Genomic DNA, 22888 nt, shown 5'->3' with positions numbered 1-22888 from the left:
GTGGTCTCCAGTAAAGCTGAAAGTTTTATAAAGTCTAAAATCAAATATGTCCACAGTTCGACCTGGCTTCTCCTAAAATAGCTCTAGGTAATAAAATCTAAAAGCCAAGCCTGCATGAATTCCTGCACCTGGCCCCACATCACCCCAAACAGCTCCTCACGCTGTGATAACCACTCTGCCCATTTAAACTGCTTATTGAATCTGATTAATTTGTGTTTGAAAAAAAGGTTACTCTTCTGAAATTTGCCTTTATATGTGACATTAGCTTAATTATGTTAGGTAGATTCAGATTTCTATTATAGTATTACTTTGCTTCAAATTCTGCATGTTTCTTCTTAAGTAGCAAGTATCTTTATTGGAATGTACAGCTAGGACTTCTTTGTTTAATATAGTCCAGAATAAGCTCTTTCAAAAAATGGGCTTCATAAAGTAAAAAAATTAAAACAATAAAACCCCAAATAAACAAAAGTGGGGGGGGGCAGCTTTCAGGCAAGTGTCTACTCAACATTTTCTACTATAGGAATTTTTCTTATCATAAAGAATAATTTTAGTTCCAATGGGAAAAAAGACCAAAACACTTAAAATCTGAAACATATTGCAGTGACCTTTTGATTCCAACATGCATGACTGGCAAATTCTGAAAAAAGATTCTTCTTATATGAAGCTATGATGGTATGTAGAAATGAGGGAAGAGTCTTGAATAGGAAGGACCACAAATGTCATACAGAACAATCTCATGGTAAGGGGAAAAAACTTGAAACTCAGAGAACTCTGTATGACTGCCAAGATCATAAGGATGGACCCCACGTGGGCTCCCACACCAGAGTCCTGCTTCCCTCTATACCTACGCGCATCTATGACCTGATGGCTTGCAAAGCACACTTAGGTTCTTTGACTTGTTTACTTCTTCCAACAAACTTCAAGGCAGCCTTTGTGATTTCTAATTGCAAATGGAAAAATTAAATAACCAAGATAGTAAATATTTCTCAAGATAATACTGAGAAATAAAAAAAAAAAAAGATAATACTGAGAAATAAATAGGTGGTTCTTCAGACTCCTGGTAATTCAGGCTCTTTTCAAAAAAAAAAAAAAAATGGAAGAGGAAGCAAAGAGTGAACAGTTCTTTTTCACGTACATGTTATGCACAACAATTAGGCTATTTTTGCCTTTCCATCTCCTTACCCAAAGTTCATCATTCATGAATTCTATGGTTTCAGTGGTTTCAAAAGATACTATTAAAGAAGTCATGAAGAGGGCTCACTTTATCAAAGTATTTTTCATTTTTTGATGCCTATGCTCTGATATTGTATAAAATCTCTACATGGGCCAAAATGTTGAAGGTAAACTAATAAGTACCCGAAGCAATCCTCATCTGTAGTACCAAATGAATCCTTATCTCCTCACCCTTCAAAAGAATTACAGGAAATCTCCACACTATATGGCTTAAATGTACTCCAGAATAAACCAGAACATTTCCCTTGGAGCTTGCAGTTATTTCCAACTTATAATCTTTCTCCAAAACAAGTTGTATCTGCCAATTTCTTTTTGAGGCTTTTTTCTCCAATTAAATTATTTACTTATGTAATTTTATAAAAATCATTAAACAAATTCAATCCAGCTGTTTGGGATCTGCAGATTTTTTTTTCTATATAATGTTCAGCCTCAAAATAATGCTAAATCATCTAACCTGAATTATATATATATTTATATATTTAATATTTGCACAAAATTTTGTTATAATTAACCCAGTTTTAAAACTCTCTGAATTAATGATATCTGGAGTGAAATAGTTAATGTCCAGTGAACGCCAGAGAACCTTTTACAAATATTTTTTTAAAACAAGTCACATGTTAGAGTAAAAGGGAGCAATGGTCTCTATATGTGAAAATTCAGGAGATAAATTATTGGGAATAAAGACTCTTCCAAAGAGATGCCAGGCAAGGAGAAAGGAGCTAAGTACATCACCTTTTTAAAAAGGAAGCTGGAGTTGGCATAGCCCAGGGAGCCAAAACTACATGAATTCATGACTTACTCAGCTCATCCAAAGCAAGCACTAGGTTTTCCTGAGTAAATGGGGCCTGGGGAGAGCCCAACATCAAAGACTCCAAGGTACACCATGCTCAGGATTCTGGCAAGTGGTCATCTTCAAGGAGATTCTTCAGAAGGCAGCTAAGGCCCGAAGCTGAGGCCAGGGCCAGGGTAGGAATGGAGTGACCAGGGAAGGAAATTGTCAAAAGCAAGATACTAGACCAAGAAGCCTTGTCCTGGGGACCAACGTGTGGGAAGGTTAAGAGATGCAGCTAGAGGTAGGGCAGGACATTTCCACTGGGAATAGGAACAGAGAGGTCTTCACCAGCACACCAAATCTTCCCCGAAGTTGGGAGCCGAGGAGACTTGGATAGCAAGCAAAGGACACATTAATGGCTAGTAGGCAACTATCACTGTAACCACCACAAAGCTGAAATAGATGGGGGTTCGGCACAGCTTGAGCTCTCGCCTGGAATATTTTGAGGAACTAGAGTTGAGAGGAGGCCACCAGAAAACCTGACTGTGAGTAATTTGAAAAGAGGTGGTGGCATGTGGATGGATATATTCCTTCTCCACGTCTGCTTTATTGTTTTCTTGTGACTGTATCATAGGAATCTAAAACCTTACCCAGACAGTCTCATAAAACAAGCCACCCATACCTTCCTATAACAGACCTTAAGAGCAAAATGAGGTATCCCAGAAATGGAAAGTGATGTTTTTCTCCAATAGTAATATAAAACAAGCACATAATCAAAGAGGAAGCCCATTTTTAAAACTTAGAAAATCACACAAAATTGTATGTATGATGTGGGCGAGCATAGGGAACACCCAAATTGCTGAGAATAGAATTTGGTCTCAAGGAAAAAGAAACACAATGTGATTACAATTAGAGGTAAAACCGAATCAGCTACTCCACGCTCTCTGAATGGAGAGGAAGTGGGCTGCACGGCGCCAAAGAAAAGAGAGCAAGAGAGCAAGCGTGTTTCATATTGTTCCACTGCCATCCAGTGGAAAAGGCCAGGGTCTGGAAAGATGAAATTCCTGACCTCGGCCTACTCTACGCTGTCTTGGGAGTGGTAGGCCCCCCGCAGACCCATCTGTAGCACAGATAGCCCTCAAGGTCACCCAGTCCCAGCAGCTCACTTTGCCCCCTTGCACCCAAACAGCCTTCAGATTCTCAAATTAACCACCTAGGTAATTCCAGAAGTAAAGGAGCAGCTAGGTCAGTGTTTCTTTGACTCCGTCAGAAAATACTCTAATAGAAAAAGAAATATGTTTCCCAAGGTCTGGGATGGTGTCTACAATTCTTGAATCTTGGGGATTTTAACTTTTGAACATTTTTCATCTCTTAAACAAGGATATTTTCTGCTTTATTCACTGATTGTGCCAAGCCCTTAGAAAAGTGTCCGCAAGTAGTAGGCTCAATAAATATTTGTTGAATAAATTAATGCAATTTTTTAAATGCCTTCATCATTTGCTATCAGGAAAAGCTAAAGATTTTCCTCTGTGCTTCCCTCTTTAATCACAGCTGGTAATGTATTTATTTCATAAAACTGAGGCAATCTGAATTCACATGAATAGAAATTTCTTGTCACACTGTCATCGTTTTTTGAGATCATGAGTCCATTTAAAAATGGGCATACAAATCAAAATCGTTTTTCTTATTTTTTTGCAAACATTAGAAGCATAATAAGGTAGGAAATGCTGGCTGGTGAAAATTTTAAGTATCTTTCAGCTGAAAAGTCAAGTGACTCACATCATAGGAAATAAGGTAAGAATGTCTTTTATTGTCTTAAGGGGAAAATAGTTGAAGGGCCTCTTTTTCTTTTCTTTCTTTCTTTCTTTCTTTTTTTTTTTTTCTTTTGGAAAGGCAGAAAGACTGCCACATACAGCGTCTTATTTGGGTGTGTCTGGGATCTTGGAAGCTCGACTACCCTATGTTCTCCTACAGATGGACCTTGAGAGCTTGCTGGGAGGTTCAGAGCACGGCTACTCTCATACCCTGGACTGGGGGCAGGTCCCCCTCTGTAGTGCAAGCTCCTCCTCTTTGACAGACCACCAGCTTCAGGAGAGACGCACAGGGAGAGGGAAGGGGGAAGGGGACACAGCCTAGGCAGCCAGATCAATACAACCAACCCTGGGCATCAGTACAGTGACAGATGTCACAGACAGATGGGCCTTACATCCTGAAGGGCCCCCTCGAAGAAAAAAAAAATTACACGGGGTAACTTTTATCACACGTAATTGAATTAAGTTTCCAAAATTACATCCATAAAGTCAGCTCAGCACAGCTCGCACACTTTCCTTCTGCTGTCTTGTCACATCCAGCGAAAGCTTTCACAATTCCACTCCTACAAACAATTCACCCTTCGAGCGTTCTTGCTGAATAAGCCAACTCTGAGAACTACTGTTACCATTAGGCAAAACCGCAACTCATCGTTTTAACCCATTGTTATAGCGATTTTTAAATTCTCCGTTAAAAAAGAGTAATTTCACCAAACGGAAAATTCGATGAGCATTTTTCTCTGCCTAAATCAGCCCCTACGTATGTCAAAGAGCGAGTTTTCAAACTCATTTCCCATTTCCTTACGAATGTATCTCAAAAGATAAGCATCTGAATGATTACTCCTGCAGATTTACAAGGAAAGCCAGCATTGTTCGCCAGCTCGTTAATATGCAAGGAAAATCAAAAGGCCAACTCTTTGAGAAGGGATATTATTGATAGGCTGCCACAGGGCTGCTGGTTCATGCAAAATACGAAAGGGTGACTTTTCCCACCCATGTCAGCATCATGGATTTGTTTCCCTGTGTGCATCCATCAACAGGTCTTCCTCCACTCATTGAAAGCAATTCCCCGGGGAACCTGGGTGGCCTAGTTGGTGAGGTGACCGACTCTTGAGTTTAGCTCAGATCATGACCCCAAGGGTGGTGAGATGGAGCCTCACCACACCCGCCATGGGGCTCCACGCTCAGCCCAGAATCTGCATGTCCATCCCCCTCCTCTTTCACCTTCCCTTCAGGCCTGTGAATGCTTCCAGGGGCATGTTCTCTTTCTCTCTCTCTCTCTCTCTCTCTCTCTCATCTCTCTATCTATCTCTCAAGTAAATAAATAAATAAGTCTTTTAAAAAAATTTTAAAAAGCAATTCTCATGTATCTTTTAAAAATTATTTTTACTGGCTTCTGTACTATAAATTATCCTTTTAAAAATTAGTGGACAAAAGCGAATAACTGATCCAATTGCTGAATTATTAGTGTCCATGCTTTCTAACTGAAGATAAAGAGCAAGGTCAGCATCCATCTCTCAACCAGTACATTCTAAGATACTCTTTTTTGCGGTGTTAGAATTATGGAGCACCAGTCAGTAGGAGTATCATCTTTTTCACCTCTTTTCAAGGTCCCAACAGATTTGACCATCGCCGCAACATAGAATTTCACCAAGTTCTTTTTTTTTTCTTTAAATTGGCTTTAAATTGATCATCAAGCAATTTTGTCTTTTTAGCTGTCCTTTCCATACCTAGCCAATAGTGCTGTTTCCTTTGTTGGCACAACATTTTCTGGTTCTTTGAATAATTCACTGTTAATGTAACCGCCAAGAGAGCAATGATGGTTTATGCAATTATTCTCAGGGTTTTATCCACTGAAAGACACAAAGGATTAGACATGTGGCAGGGCTGCAATATTGTAGCTCATGGTATAACGATGCCCCTAAGTGTATCCTACTATTTTGAGGTGACAGCTATCTACTTCCAGTCCAGTAGTGAAGAGAATGGTGTATGACCTTTCTTTACCACCAATTTCACTGGTCAGATTGACTGCTGACTCTTCGTTACCCAATATCCAGCTTGTGATCCAAATTTCCTGTATTAAATTAAATATTTCCCATTGCAAATATAATCTTAAAATCATTGTACTTTAGTATATCCGTGGAAAAAGTGGTAACATCATCCACACAAGCACAGACTTGTGGGGTACGTATGTGCTATCAGCAGAAAGTAGAACTAAAAGAAATCAAGCCCTGGTAAGTAAAATATATCATGAGAATAATTGTGAGAAATCCTTACTCTGTTTTGGAATCAATGACCTTCCCGGCTGGCAGCAGAGGTGTGGTGGTTTAATCTAAAGTTTAAAAACAAACGCTGATTGCTGCAACAACAAAACAATTTCAAAAAGAAAACAGCTGTGCAAGTCCCTGACGACACACGAAGAAATCCCATTTTTAAGCTACTCCTAGCAGCCAGTGCCCTGAGAACCCTTAGCACACTTCATTCCCTTAGTAGCACGTCCAGATTAATTTCTTAGAGTTGCAATATTGACAGCACTTTATTCCCTGCCCCCCAGCAGGGAGTTCCTGAAATTTTCAATCAACAATTGGGCATGACAAGGTTATGCTTTCTGGGGTTTACATAAAATCAACAAAATATCCACCAACCAAAAAAACGTAGATTTTTTTTTTTGAATTTTCATTCTGTTGGCAAGTAGAAAACAGTTTCTTATGCTTTTTAGTTTGAAATAATAAGAGACTCATGGGAAGTTGAGAAAAAAGAATGAATCCCATGCACCCTTTGCACAGTCCATCGTGGGTACATTGGTACTTGACTGTTTTAAAACCTGAATTTAAATGAATGTTTTAAAACAAAAATTCATTTGTGTGTGTGTATAATTCTATCCGTTTTTCCATGTACAAATTTGTAGAGCTGCCACTACAATTGAGATACAGATGTTTTCTGTTATCTTACAAGAACTCCCTTGTGCTACCTCTTTGTATTTGTCTCCATCTCCCTTATTCCCCCCATCCCTGAGCGCTGGCAATCACTAATCTGTCCACCTCTGTAGTTTTATCATTTCGAGGATGTTATATAAATGGAATCATACAATATGCAACATTGTGAAATTAAATTTTTTCGCTAACCATAACTTGTCTTTGAGGTCCATCCAGTGTCTTGCGTATATCATAATTTCATAAGCTTTTATCACTGAGTCGTGTTCTGTTGTATGAACATACTAGAGTTTGCTCAACTCTACAACTACCGAAAGGTATTTGAGTAGTTTCCAGCATTTATTTCACTATATAAACCACTCTGAACATTGAGGTACGGGTTTTTGTGTGGACATAAATTTTCTCTGGGGTAAATGTCCCCAAAAGAGGGCAATTGTGGGATCATATGGTAAATGCATATTTCGTTTTGTAAAATCTAGAAGACCATTTTGCTGAGTGGCTGTGCCATTTTATATTCCCAACAGCAGTGTGTGAGAAATCCAGTTTCTCCCTATCCTTACCAATATTTGTAATTTGTTTTTTTTTGAATTTTTATTTTAGACGATCTAATAGGTATGTCATGATATCTCATTGTGGTTCTACTTTACATTTCCCTGCTGTACCAGAGTGGAGGAAACCAGAATGCCACCTGGCCTACCTCCTGCCACGTTGGTCTACCTTGATGCCAGGGCGGGGTCAAGGCTCAGCTCCCACTGGGTCCTGATGACAACACAGTGGGTGGGAATACAGAGTAAAGACCAGACCAGCTTGCTCATCCTTGTTCTGCTTCATCAGTGCCGGTGGGGGTGGCATGGGGGGGGTGGGTGGGATGGAGGCTAGCTCCCAGCTGGACCCCACGAACACTACTGCTGACAGGAATATCAGACCATTGCAGCCTATCTCCATTGAGTAGAAGGTAGAATTGGCTCCTCACTCATCTCTGCTCAAAACCATGGAATGTGTGCTGTGGGTGCGGTGGACAGAGTATTAAATATTGCATTGCTCGAGTATGCTAGGTATCATCCAAAAGGTTTTCTGTTCTGGTAAGTTGTTTCTTTCCTGATCCTCTGACCAGGGTGAATGGGATTTTCTTGGAGTTCTTTTTGTTTGTACCTATTGGTGGTTCAGGTTTCCCCAGTGCCCTGTCTGGGATGTATGGAAGGCAAAAGGACAATCCAGGGAACTCAACTCTGATTCACGCCTCACATCTCAGGGTAACTGGTCACTTTTCTGTCTTCACCCCAACTTTTGAGACTTCTAATATTTGTTTATAGTGGTTTATGTCCAGGGTTTTTAAAGAAGAAGGTCCTGAGAAGGTTGGGCTATTTTATCCTGGCCAGAACAAGGCAGTCTTCCACAAGCAATTGCATTTTTATTTTATAATAGCTTTCTTGAGATGTAATTCATATGCCATACAATCCACCCTCTTAAGATGTACAATTCCATGGTCTTTGGTCAACCATAACCAGTATCTAATTTTATAACATTTTCATTATCCAAAAAAGAATTCCTAGACTAATAGCAGTCTATCAGCCTATTTGAGGAGCTGCCAAATATTTTTCCAAAGTGGCTTCACTATTTTACAATCCCACCAGCAAGGTATGAGGATTAAAATTTCTTCACATGCTTGGCAACACTAGTTATTGTCAGGTTTTTTAAATTTTATCAACCCTTTTTGAATTCACATCACCGGATATGAAGCAGTATCTCATTGTGGTTTGATTTGCTTGTCCTTAGTGGCTAATGAAATTGAACAGCTTTTCATGTGCTTATTGGCTATTTGCATGTATTCATTGTAGAACTGTCTGTTCAAATCTTCTCCCAATTTCTGATTGTGTTTTTATTGCTGACTTGTAAGAATCTTTCCATATTCTGGATACAAGTGCCTCATCAGACATATGATTTGCAAATATTTTCTCTTATTCTGTGTGTTGTCTTTTTATTTTCTTAATGATGTCCTTAGAAGCACAAATTTCTTAATTTTGATGGAGCCCATTAAGATTTTTTTTTCCTTTTAACACTTATGCTTGGTGTCATATTTAAAAAAATAATTGCCTAATGCAAGGCCATAAAGATTTACTTCTATTTTTCCTTATAAACATGTTGTTGTTTTAGCTCTTACACTTAGGTTTATTATTCCTTTTTAGTTAATTTTTGTATATAGTGTGAGGTAAGGGTCTAAAAGTACATTATTTTGCATGTAAGTACACAATTTCCCCAGTATCACTGATAAAAATTAATTAACCATATATATATGTTATATGTATAACAGTTTATTTCTTTTTTTAACAGTTTATTTCTGTACTAGTAATTCCATTCCACTGATTTGTATTTCTAACTTTATGCCAGTACCAAACTCTCTTGACTACCTTAGCTTTATAGTAAGCTTTTGAGTTCCTTACATTTCTAGATGAATTTTGAGATCACCATATCCATTTATGCAGAAGAAGAATGTGGCTAGGTTTTTTGTAGGGATTGCATTAAATCTGTGTATCGATTCGAAGACTATTGCCATCCTAACAATATTATGTCTTCCAATCCACAAACATATGATGTCTTTCAATTTATTTAATTTCTTTCAATAATATTATATGGTTTTCAGTGTACAAGTCTTGCACTTATTTTGTTAAAATCAACTCTAAGTATTTTATTCTTTCTTTTTTTATTTTTTAAGATTTATTTATTTACTTGAGAGAGAGAGAGTTGGGGAGGAACACAGAGAGAGAAATAAGCAGACTCCACGCTGAGCATAGAGCCTGATTCTGGGCTCAATCTCAGTACCCTAAGATGAGCCAAACCAAAAGTTGGGCACTTAAACAACTGAACCATCCAGGCACCTCATGCTTTATTTTTTTGATGCCGCTTGTACATGGAATTGTTTTCTTTTCATCTTCAGATTGTTCACTACTATTGCACAGAAATATAAATTTATTTGTGGATATTTTTCTTGTATCCTGCAGTCTCCCTGAATTCATTTGTTAGTGCTAACATTTGTGTGTAGGAGGAGGTAGGATTTTCTATATACAAGATCATAGCATCTGGAAACAGACATAGTTATACTTCCTCTTTTCTAATCTGGATGTCTTCTATTTCCTTTTCTTCACTAACTAACTTGGATATCATCCAGTACAATGGTGAAAAGGAGTGGCAAGGGTGGACGCTGGATGCTTTGAAAAGCAGGGAAGGTTTTAAGCTGATTTCCATGGGAAAGTTTTGGAGCTTAGTTGTGGCAAGATGATACTGATATGAATTTTCTAGGCATAAAACTCTACAACCTGCAGCTCAGAAAAAAAGTGGAACAGTGTCCAAGTCAAAAGATTTTGGAGCAAAGAGGAAATTATAGCTTAGATAAGGGTAAACCAACAAAGCAGTAGTAAACTAATAATAGAAAGATAGAGAAGTCAACATTTAGGAAAATAAAAGCTAATTATCAAATAAAATATTTTCCACTGTAAGTATAATAAAGCTCATATAAAATTTGGCATTGTTGAAGAGATATAATCAAAACACAATGCTTTCCCAGCCCAAAACAGTAATGGAGAATGAAAGCACTTTTATTAACGAATACTAGGTAAATAAGAATGAATATTTTAAAAGTTTTGATGTTGCTGAATTGCTAAAAGTTATATTTCTAAATAGCACAATTTTTTTTAAATTTTTATTTATTTATTTATGATAGTCACACAGAGAGAGAGAGAGAGAGAGAGAGAGAGGCAGAGACACAGGCAGAGGGAGAAGCAGGCTCCATGCTCCGGGAGCCCGACGTGGGATTAGATCCCGGGTCTCCAGGATCGCGCCCTGGGCCAAAGACGGGTGCTAAACTGCTGCGCGACCCAGGGATCCCATAGCACAATTTTTTTTTAAAGGTTTTATTTATTTATTCGTGAGAGACACACAGAGAGAGGCAGAAACACAGGCAGAGACAGAAGCAGAGGGGAACTCGATGAGGGACTGTGGGGAACTCGATGAGGGACTCATCCAGGGACTCTGGGATCACACCCCGAACCAAAGGCAGATGCTCAACCGCTGATCCGCCCAGGTGCCCCAATAGCACAATATTTTTATCCAGTAGTTTGTCTTCCTCTTGTTCTTCAAACAATTGTAGATTCCTAGGATTTTTTAAGTGACTTTTAAAATTCTTTCCTGTTCTGTTTTTACTTATTTATTTATTTGAGAGAGAAAGAGCATGAGCAAGAGAGAAAGAGCATGAGAGGGAGAGGGAGAAGCAGACTCCCCGCTGAGCAGGGAGCCTGACGCGGACTCCATCCCAAGACTGTGGGATCATGACCTGAGCCAAAGGCAGTTGCTCAACCAATGAAGCCACCCAGGCACCCCTCTTCTTCTTGTTCTGATTAAATACTCTAAAACATTCAAAATCATTGGGGATCATGGGAAAAAATATTCCTTTTATTTTTCCCCCTCCTTTTCAGAAGAGCCCAAACCTATTTGCCCTCATTGGAAGCACAGTGAGACACAAAAATAAATTCAGCACAGTAGTAGCTATCAAAGATAAGAGGAGAAAGATTCCTTGGTGAATTTAAGGTTGCCTTCTACTTTGAAGCCTTAATGAAGGCCTGTAATGCTGTTATACTCACATAAACAGATTGTTCAACTTTATGCTAATAACCAATGATGGCCTTTGAAGTAATATATTTGACTATGTTATATATTTTTCTTGCTCTGCTCCAGACTCACATTTGCCCCAGGGATCTGTGAAACTAAATCCTGGCAACTACACTTACCTGAGTCTCTGAAGCAGCCACTGATATCCTGTGATCATTGGGTTAAAAAAAAAAAAAATAGGTCCATAAAACAACGCATCTTTTCTCTTTTTCTCAACCCCACCTCAAGCTCTTCCACTTGTATTAGCTGTTTGAAAGCTCTAATTAAAGCCACCGTGTTTTGATACACAGCCAGCCCCCAGTAGGCTGAATTACAAGTCATTCTACAAAGACTCAGGCTGGGTCTTAGCTCTTAAAGCTAAAACAGTAAATAATAGGTGACATTTGACCAAACTCAGCATCGTTTTTCTAGCAGAGACAAAAAAATTCATGATTTTCTATGAATATATACAACATAGCGCTTCTTTGTCATGGCCATTGTTTCAAATTATAACAAATCCACTGTAATCAACAACAGCAAAAGTGAATTAAGTACTATGTAAGAAATAAGATATCAAACGTGAGATACTCTAGAAACATTTCATCACCGTATCAAATCCAGGCAATCAACTGACACATGTTTTTGTTCATGTAGAATAAGAAGGATATCTGGCCAGGCATATTAAGGAGACAAAGTATGGGAACTATACAGCTGGCTCAAGGATTCAGGATACGGATGGAGAAATAAGATATTTACACGTAAAATGATAACTAAAAACAATACATGATAATGAACAGAAATTATGATATTCCTAATATTTCCATAACTTTCTAGAGTTTACAAAGTTTAATCTTCACAATTACTCTGTGAATGTGGTGTGACCACCATTCAACAGATAAAGAAATTGGGATTTAGGGAGACATTGGGATTGAGGGAGACATACACTTGCCCATTATTTCACTTGTGATAAAAGATAAGATCTAACATCAAATTCATGGTTCTGAGTATTCCAGGCAATTAAGTGTCTAGATCAAAACAGGAACATGGCACTGTCAGGGAAGCATTCATGATAGATGCTGGATTTGACTAGACCTAAGCACATAGATCATGTGAAGTGCAAAACAAGTTTGTTACAAAGGTCTGGCTCTGGGAATTCTAAAGGCCTTCATTAGAATTTGGAGAACAGTGAGTAAACCAGCTTGCCTGGAGGGGAGGCTTCAGGTCACGCTGGAACGGCAAGGCTAAAGTGTCTATACTTTATGAAGTGTATTAAAGGGCAACCAATGAAAATGAAAATTTTAAAACAAGGGAGTGTCTTGATATCTCTGAAGAAAATGGCAATAGCCTTCAACAAGGTAGATGACTCTGAAGTTCTTTCAAATAAAAATTATTATTTAAATTAATTATGGATTAATGTTAATTATTAAAAATATTAACATTTCTATTTAAACCAACTATTAATAATATTAATTAATAGCAATTCATCGTTAATTTTTTTCTGGGAAATCAGGATTGCCATACTATGACAGAATAAATTTTCAGACCATGAATTTTGGCAAAAATTTTATACTGATATCATTGGGCTGAAGAGATATCAAAATCCCTTCACAGAGGCTTCCATTCGGTTTGATGGTAGCTGAAGGATATTCATTTATGCCAACTGTTTCTTTGTTACAATGCCCAGAAATTCTATGAATCTTTTTTTTTTAATAATAGACTGGGGTCATAATCATCTCTAATAAACAGCCTTTGTTTCCAGGATTCTGAACATTTTCTGAGGCACAGTGTTGCTTCTTAAAAGCCTTGAGATTCCCTAGAAACCAAGAGTCATGGCAGAGAGGACGTGAATGGCTAACAGTGACACTGGCTTGGGTCTATGAGCTGCGGTTTTAAGCCCTAAGAACAGATTCAGATGTAGGGTTGGGGAACATTGCCTCTCTGTCTTCCCTTCCAGATCCGAGCTAAGCAGTGTCCACTGTGCCGAGACAACAAAATACAGGACTACGACACTGGTACTTTCTTCAGTAGAACTCTGTCCTTCTTACAAAGTTCTTTATCGGTGAAGCATGGAGAGAATCTATGGGTTTGAAGGATTCACTGAAGTTGTTCTTAGGACTATGCACTGATTAATTTTATACGAATACATGGAAGTAAGATGTACCAGGATGAATAAAATTAGTGAACATTCTAAAGATGCTCTCGATGCTTCAATAATTGAAGATAAACCCTGAAACAATATGATAGAAAGTTATCTTCCATTTATTCCTTATATTCCATGCTCTCTGATTCCACATATCTTGATATTTCAAGACCATTCAAGATTTATTTGTAATACAGATCTTGGAAAACTTGGTATAATTGATATGCATGGGTTATGATTACAATTTCAATGGCAGTATTTGGCTCTCATAATTAAAAGATTGTCTTACTGTACCAACTCAACCTGTATTTATTGAACTTCCGTTCATACCCCCACTTTAGACATCAGAGACACCTGGTCCTTCATCCCCAAGTATTAAAACTTGGTTATAAAGCAAAACACACATGCTTTGAAGCACTTCCAAAAGTTAGCAGTCAGTGAGCATAAAACAATATTTTAACAGCACAAATTAAATATATATAAATATATATAAATAAATATAAATAGAATCAGAGGAAAATAACAAACTAGACAGATTGGGGAATAATATTTTTTGACCACAGATGGTGCCCACATCCCACTCAGCAGATAGAGATTCTTTCAAAGTCTCAGGCTTTGACAAGCCCATTCTATGACCTAGAAGAAATAGGTCATTTCGTTCAGTCAGACTAAAACCTGGCGACATTCCCAGTCCTGACAAAGGGGAAAATGAAGCTTCTATCACTGTAACCCCAGATACTCAGATGAAGAAATTTATCTAGATTTATAGAAATTCATCAGAAGATTAATCATTTAACAAACTAAAGGATCCAAAGCAATTCTATGTTCAATCACCAGAGAATGAAAGGCCTCAGTTCTTCATCCAACAAATATCTGTCGAGCATGTGTATGTGTCAGGCACTGTTATACGTCTTAGAAAATATAACCATGAGCAAAAACGATCAAATCTCTTGCCCTGGTGCTAACAGTCTAGTGGCTGAAGAGAGACCAAAACCAAACATAAATAAGACACGGGATGCGAGGCGGTGATAAGTAGTATGTTGAAAAATTAAACAGAAAGAGGGAAGGGTGTAATGGAAAGGGGACTCTATTTAAATAAAGTGACTAGGGAGGCCCTATTGGGAAGAGGATATTTGAGCAAAGACCATAAGGAGCGGAGGAGGTGAACTTGCAGGTGTCTGGAGGAAGAGTTGGTCTAGGCAGAGGGAACAGCAAGCACAAATGTCCTGAGATAGCTGTGTGTCTAGTGTGTGGGAGGCACACCATAAAGGCCAAGGTGGCTAAAGGAGAGTGAGAAAGAGAGAGAGAAGATGGATTAGGAGGATAATGGGGGCCAGGATTGTGTAAGGCCCTCTGAGATGTTCAAAAGAAACATGCTTTCATTCCAAGAAGCTATCACAGGGTTTTAAGTAAAACAACATGCTCTTACACATTTCAAAGCGATTGCTCTGACTGTTGTGCTGAGAATTAAAAATCTAAACATATAATTCCCCTTTGCCTTGGAAATAAGGAGTCCCTAAAAGTATTACATATGATTCAGAAAAGAAAGTGTCGTGTCTTGTGCCTTGTACAAAGATGTGGCCGATTCATCCTCACTTAGGTATGTGGCTGCAAAATGGTAGTGAAGTTGGAACGGATCCAACCATCCTCTTGAACTTTGCCACCCTCATGACCGGTTGTACTCAACTGAGGAGCCAGCTGGTCAGGATTATGTGCTTCCGTCCCACACTGGAGAATGAAAGGAAGATGTGGGCCTCAGGAACTTACTATTGGCAGATGCAAGCTGCACTACTTATTTCTCCTCCTACTCCTACTAAGATGAAAGTCAGCTTGCTCTCAATGGCAAATAAACACTATTTTTATTAAGAAAAAGGAAGACTTCTTTACTTCAAAATACTTTCTTTAAAAAATAGAACACATATCCGGCAACTCTTGATCCCAAGGTCATGAGCTCAAGCCCCACGTTGCACATAGAGTTTACTTAAAAACAAACAAACAAACAAACAACAACAAAAAAAAACCCTACAGCACAGAGTAAAACCCAAAATCTCAAAACTGACATCCAAGGATTCATCTACACAGCGCTCTTCTTTCCCACATTTTCTATTTTTCTCGCATATGGACAGTGAGCTTTAGCCAAACCGAGCAGCTGTGTTCTGTTTCTTTGCTTATGCTATTTAATCTGCCTAAAATGCTTCCAGAATTCCCCCGTCTCCTGGTTCCTAAAAGATCCAAAAGGAAGCAAGAAAATGAAGTGGAAAGATCAAGAACTTAAAACAAGAAGCCCCAAGTATGTAGTAGCTCAACTTTGGCCGCACCGCTTCAACTTTCTCCACCTATTTTCTCATCTGCTGTTACCTAACCCACAGAGTGTGTTAGGTACCAACTAGACGTTGCATGTGAAAGTCCTCACAGATGGCAAAAATGCAAACCACATTCATTTATGTAGTCAATAAATATTTATTTCACTGAAAGTGAGAAGTTGGGGAGAAGAGAGGGAATGTAGGAAGGAATCTAGCACAGTGGTAAGTGCTAGCACAGAAGGAGTCTGTGGCCCCTTGTGGATTCTCCCATTCTCACTGTACCGGGTCATATGGTGGAGAGACAGTAATCAATCCCAACTCCAACATTCATGGCGCTTGGGCCAGGAGTACAAATGGAAGTCCATATTCCACATGTTGGAAACCCTCAGAATAATAAAATTGGAAAGTACAGGCCACCTGGGGGGCTCAGTCAGTCAAGCATCTGCCTTTGGCTCAGGTCCCTGGGATGGAGCCCACATGGGCTCCCTGCTCAGTGGGGAGCCTGCTTCTTCCTCTGCCCCTTCCCTCCTTGTGTGTTCTCTCTCTCTCTCTCTCTCTCTCTCTCAAATAAATAAATAAAATCTTTTAAAAGATTATTTTAAAAAGAGAGCTCATGCAAGTGGGGGTGGGGATGGGGCAAGGAGGAGCAGAAGGAGAGGAGAATCTCAAGCAGACTCCACACATAGAAAAATCAAGATTTGTACCAATCCAATAGTTTCTTTCCTCTTGTCTATTTAGATGGCTGAGCAAGTGAGAGAAAATCCTACACCTGTATAGGTTTGTATGTTGTCACTTAGGTCAACCATCAAGTTCACCTCGGCCTCAGTGCCTAACACTACCCTGGTTTTCATAGTATCCCTCCTCCATTTTCCTATGAGTATTTCAGTCCTCCACTTTTCCCAGGTCCTCCTTGTTCTCAATAAAATGCTTACTTCATTTTTAACTCAAAAGAGAAGGAAAAAAAAAGAGGTCATTTGGCAAGAATAGGATCATCTTTCCCCCACTTGCCCATGCCAGCTACCCAAACTTGACCCCATTCTTACCTCAATGCTGTGCCCTTTCTCCTGTGCCCTAAATGCTATCTCCTCCTACTCCCTTAGGGGCTTTCCCTCCCTTATTGATGTGTCTTAAATCTTTCCACCTCTATAATCTTTCCCCCACAAATCTCTAGATATGCTCTCTCTAAAACATGTCCCCAACTCAAAATGTCCCATGCCTCCAAGCCACATTAACTCCATAAAATGATCTTTTCCCAGGGTCACTAATGATCTCCTTGTTGGAAATAATTTAAAAAGTTCTGAAATTATACTCAACCACTTCTGCAGTATTTAAAGCACTGACTTTGTCCTTCATCTTGATAAATTCTCCCTTGGTGTCCATGAAATACAGCTTCCCTGTTTTCTTTTCAGACCTCTGGCTTCTCCCATTTTTCTCTTCCTCTAATCTTCCCATAAGTGTAGATGCCCCATGGTTTTTAGTACTCTTCTTTTTTGCTTTTTTATATTTTTCCTGGAAAATCTCACTCACTACTGTGGATTTGATTAATATCTTTAAATCAGTTTATTTTTTTATTGTTATATATATATATATATTCTATTTTACCCTAAACACTTTTCTGCACACACCAGAGGCACAGAATGGGAGAGCAGATCCTGCAACTCAGCAATCATCCAATTGGGTGGGAATATGCTAGTCATCCCATAAGAAGGGACAGAAGAAAGGAGAGTTCTCACTGGTCCCCTAAGAAAGCAGCCTCTCTAGCAGTCTCTAATTTCTTCTAGGCAGGGAGATTGAAAAGATTACACTCTCTGCTGGATAGCCCCTTGTTGGTAAATCCAACCATGAGATTGTCTGGTGTTCTTGGTTCTCAGACATGAGCAGTCTCTACAGTAAACACACCCTGGAGCAAGAAACACCTTCATATTATTCATTAACTTATTTAACTTATTTAATGAATATTAAGTGTCCTCAAAAATATTTATGATCAAGTGGGAGAACACATATTAAACCAGTAACTACACAGATAATTATTTGATTATATTCTATTAACTGACTTGAATGAAGAATATAGGATGTTGAAAGTATGTAACAGGGAATCTTTCATAACCAGAGCATCAGAGAAAATGTCATTTGAGAAATGGAAGATGAGTAGGAGTTAGTTAAGCAAATTCGTGGGACAGGGTTTTCTAGCAAAGTGATCATAAAGCTTGGCATGAAGCTTAATCAGCTAGGAGAATTAAAAGTGGGTCAGTGTGTCTAGAGTTTATTAACAAAAGAGAAGAAAGGGTAAAGAAGCAGCTTATAGGTTGTCTTGGACCAGATCTTGAGTAAGCCTGTTACGAATGTTGGATCTTATCCCGTGAGCGATGGAAAGCCATTTGCAAGATTTAAATCAAGATTGGCCTTATTTTCATTTCTTAAACTGCAGATTTCAGATTTTTTTTTTCTGTTACCAATACTAACTAAAACACTAGTATTTCAATTCATAAAAATGCAGACCAAATTCCAGGAATACATTCACTGTAGTGTTGCATCTTCTTTCTATCTAAAGCATGCTCAGTTGAATGCACAACTCACCATTACTTCCTCCATGAAGCCTTCTTGAACATTTTAGGGCTCAGTGAGTGACCTACATCTTCATGAATTCTTAGAGCCATTGCAATCATATAACCTCCTGCCAGAATGTTAGCTCTAGGAGGGCAGGGATTCCTGTCTATGTCCACTGCTATATCCTAATCACATAAAACAGGGCCTGGCCATGGTTAGTGTTCAGTAGATATTTGTTGAATGAAAGAATGTATTGCCTTTAGTAAGGTTTTGAGATTCAGGGATTGTAAGATCCCTTTTTGGAATAAGTTATAATAATTTATTATTAAGCATACAGTGGCTGAAAAGAAAGCAAAACAAAAATTCTAGCAAACTTAAAGAAGCATGTATATTTCCTTTTATCTTCATAAATGTTTATATCTTCATAAATTTATATATATTTACATAGAATGGAGCAAATTATACATATATGTTAAATATATAAGCATATTTATTTAAAGCAAAACAGTTTTAAGGATATAAACTCACAAAATTGAAGGAAATGCTAAACAATCAGATTCCAAGAAACAGGAAATAAGATATCTCTGGGGGTGTCAGCTGCAGAAACCCTCAGAAATCTTTTTTAGAGCCCTGCTTTTTACACTTGTGTGATTTCACTTCAAATTTAGATTTTAGGAGATGGTAATTGGCACAGTTTGAAAAACATATAATGCTTGCCCCTCTACCCCTTTCAGTTTAGGATGAAGAAGGGACCATTTCCAAAAAGAGCAAGTTGCCATTAATAGACACAGGAAAAACTGACAAGAGGAAATCTGCAAAAAATAACAAATTCCCGGGATCCCTGGGTGGCGCAGTGGTTTAGCGCCTGCCTTTGGCCCAGGGCGCGATCCTGGAGAATTGGGGTCGAATCCCACGTCGGGCTCCCGGTGCATGGAGCCTGCTTCTCCCTCTGCCTATGTCTCTGCCTCTGTGTGTGTGTGTGTGTGTGACTATCATAAATAAATAAAAAATTAAAAAAATAAAATTACAAATGCCCAACACATTCACTTTACCATGATGTAGAGTCTCTTCCTTTAGTTAAGTGCCATCAAAGACAAAGTATAGGCATAAATAGGTTTTTGTTCAGGCAGCCTGGGTGGCTCAGCGGTTTAGCACCGCCTGCAGCCCGGGGTGTGATCCTGGAGACTCGGGATCGAGTCCCATGTGGGGCTCCCTGCATGGAGCCTGCTTCTCCCACTGCCTTTGTCTCTGCCCCTCCCTTATCTCTCTCTCTCTCTGTCTCTCATGAATAAATAAATAAAATCTTAAAAAGAATAGGTTTTGGTTCATGAAAACTTAGAACTATTATCTGTATTTGTCGGAGGATAAGTATTTATAATTAATAACTTATTTATAGTTTTATGTTATTTATATTAAAAATGTAGATCAATGTGATGGATTCTAAAAGTGGCCACAAATTTTTTTCTCTCAATAAACCCATGTCGTTGCAATTTGACTTTACAGATCCTCCATCACAGGATGTAATCTATTTTTCCCCTTTGATTCGGTCGTTAGTGAGGAGACTCGAGTAGCAGAAGCTTGATAAGCACTTGTTATTGTGGTCTGCCCAGGTGAACAAGCACAGATAGCACATCAAGTCAAGGATGCACCGTTCACACAGCCAAAGACAAGCCGTGCCAGCTGAGGTAAACCTGGGTTACTAATGCACACAAGTAAGGTCTAGACTCCAACCAGTGAAACCCAAACAAAATTTCATGAGCCAAATAAATGTTTGTTCTTTTCAAACACTAACTTTTGGTGTGATTTGCCATGAGGCAAAATTCAACAGATACACTCAGTCAGTAAATTACATTTTTAAGCTTAAGAGAAAAAATGAACAAAAGAAAGTAGGGCAAATCCAAACTTAACCATGCATGTTGTCTCTCTTCCTTGTTTGACTCTTCCTCCTTTTATTTTTAGAGAGAGAGCATGATGGAGGGGAGCAGTGAGAGGCCACAAGAGAGGGCAAGAGAATCTTAAGCAGGTTTCACACCCAGCATGGAACCCAACCCTGGGTTCAATTTCATGACACTAAGATCATGACCTGAGCCTAAATCAAGTCAGGTGCTTAACCAACTGAGCCACCCAGGTGCCTCATGTTTGACCCTTTTAATTCATCTTTAAGTCAACATGGTAGGTAATACTAAGAAAATTCTAAATTAACCTATTAGTCTTCTTTTTGTTATTCATTCTCTTATTAAGAGCTGTAATATCATAGATTTCAGGTAATCCGATGATTTTGTTTTCAGGGTAACTTGCACCTGGTTGATTGTAGCTTATGTTGTTGGTTGGTATGTTTGTTTTGTTTTAATTTACAAAATGAAAAAAGAGGAGCTGCACTTCCTCAGTGATCTTTAAAAATACAACCCTTTCCAGAGCTTCTTTCCACACTACTTTCTAAGGTGCAGTCCTCCATCTGAAAAAACAAAAAGCAAATTTTCTCTTTCAGGCCCTCCTATTCCTCTCACCTTTCACTGCAATCATTTCTGATGATTTTCTCAGTTGTTCATTATCACATTTACCTGATGAGCCCTCCCAGTCCTACTCACAGCTTTATTAAAGCCCAAGGAAAATTCTTTCCTCTTGTAACAACTCAGCTTTCCTCCTGTTGTGAATGCAAATTAGCAAGACACATAACAAAGTTAATATTGACACATTTGACAAAGAAGTCCAGCAGATATAACTTTGTCACTTAACGACGACGTTGGGCACATTATTTAACATTTCCATTCCTATTTTTCTCATTTGCAAAATGGGAATAAGTTATGATTTATAGGATTGTTAAGACTAAATGATTATTTATAAAGGTATTTTGAAAGTGCTTGATGTAATAAGGTTCTTCTTAATAAATTTTATTGTGGTTTTCGTTTGCTTAGTATTTGTCCAAGTACACTGATACCAAATTATTTATTGGCCAACCAGGAAAGATGAAACAAGGCTATAATGTTACCATTAATGATTATTATTATTATTTAATTATTAATTACTTAAACATTGTAGTAAGAAGACAAAGCACGTGTAACACTTCAAAATATTCAAAGCATTTTTATTATTTTATCTCAGTTAAATTTCAAAATAATCCTCTAAAGTGGCTGTTATCAGCCCCCATTTAATACTCTAGGAGGGTAAAATTTGTGATTTTAAGTGACCCAAGTTCACACAGCTTAGGAGTGGTCAAAACTCAGAGATCCATTTGGCTCCCAATCTGTGTTCTCTGCCCAGTAGCATGCTAGGACATGTTCCACTACCACAAATGAAATTCTCACATCTTGGAATAATCAGGAAGGTAACCCTGAAAACTACTGTGTATACCGTCAGTCAGCCCTTGCTCAACTTACAACTCAACTGGTGAGTTAGAACCCCCCAGCCCATGCTGGTCTTCTCAATGATCCCCAGAGATGCCAATGACCCATCGAATGCTTGGAAAAGGCTTTGGAGAGTATACAATATTCATCATATGACACCATACCTTACCATATCATAGTTGGTTCTCTAGAAATACTGGTTAACATAATATAAAGGAAATTAGATGATTCTTGGCCTTTGCTTTTTCTGAAACAGGTCGAGAAAGACAAACAGGCTTCTACAATGAAAAATAGTACTCATGGAAAAACCGAATATTCACTTCAAAATTGCCCCTTTATTAATCATAGAATTGTATTCAGATGTGCAACCTAAACTGTATAACTTACAGTACTTAGTGTGCTAGAGTATGATCTCTGCAACCTGCAAATACACTAAAAAAATAAAACTGATGGGGCTGCAATTTCATTTCATTGTGTAATAGCTTGTCTCAGAATCAGGGTCTATTAATCCATTCCTAAACTTGAGTAAGTTTAAGAATAAGGTTAAGAATATTTCTTAGAGTCAGATAAGAACTAATAACCCTTAAAAGTATGCTGCAGTTGTAAAAATCATCATTTTGCCTCCACTGTAATATACACTGGTTTGGGCAAAAATAATCAATGGATAGATATGAAGGAAGTGGGGTAGGGGATGATTTTATAAAAAGCATTGGTGTTTGCATGGTTTCTCAGTGTCTCTCCATGTATCGTTTATTAGTTTCTTTTTTTAATTTTTATTTATTTATTCATAAGAGACACAGAGAGAGAGGCAGAGACATAGGCAAAGGGAGAAGCAGGCTCCCTGCGGGGAGCCCAATGTGGGACTCCACCCCAGGACCCCGGGATCATGCCCTGAGCCGAAGGCAGATGCTAAACCACTGAGTCACCCAGATGCCCTGTTTATTAATTTCAAGGGGGGAAATTAAAAACTACATAGTGGAGAAACCAGACAACACCCTGACCAAAAAATTGCCAAGGAGCAATCATGTGCCTCCAGGTACACCACCCTGACGAGGACACAACATCTCCTCCGTAGCATTTTGGCTAGGAAGGCATTACCTAAATCTAACTATGAGGAAATATTAGACAATTAAAACTTCAGGAATGCTCTATGAAACAACTTGCCTG

General features: G+C 38.5%; 1 long non-coding RNA gene across 2 annotated transcripts; it reads left to right on the top strand.

The window, feature by feature from the left end:
• Window positions 1-7619: 7619 nt before the first annotated feature.
• On the top strand, window positions 7620-20168 carry LOC144316773 (uncharacterized). Of its 2 annotated transcripts, none has more exons than XR_013382630.1 (2): window positions 7620-7828; window positions 19932-20168. It is a non-coding gene; the product is annotated as an uncharacterized LOC144316773 (long non-coding RNA). The 2 variants fall into 2 exon arrangements; XR_013382627.1 differs by lacking the exon at window positions 19932-20168 and adding an exon at window positions 13342-13579.
• The last annotated feature ends 2720 nt before the right edge of the window (window positions 20169-22888 follow it).

This window comes from Canis aureus, chromosome 1 (genome assembly GCF_053574225.1).
Source record: "Canis aureus isolate CA01 chromosome 1, VMU_Caureus_v.1.0, whole genome shotgun sequence".
In the NCBI taxonomy this organism is placed as follows: Eukaryota; Metazoa; Chordata; class Mammalia; order Carnivora; family Canidae; genus Canis; species Canis aureus.
Note: the sequence above shows the minus strand (reverse complement) of the source record. Positions and strands in the feature narration are given on the sequence as shown.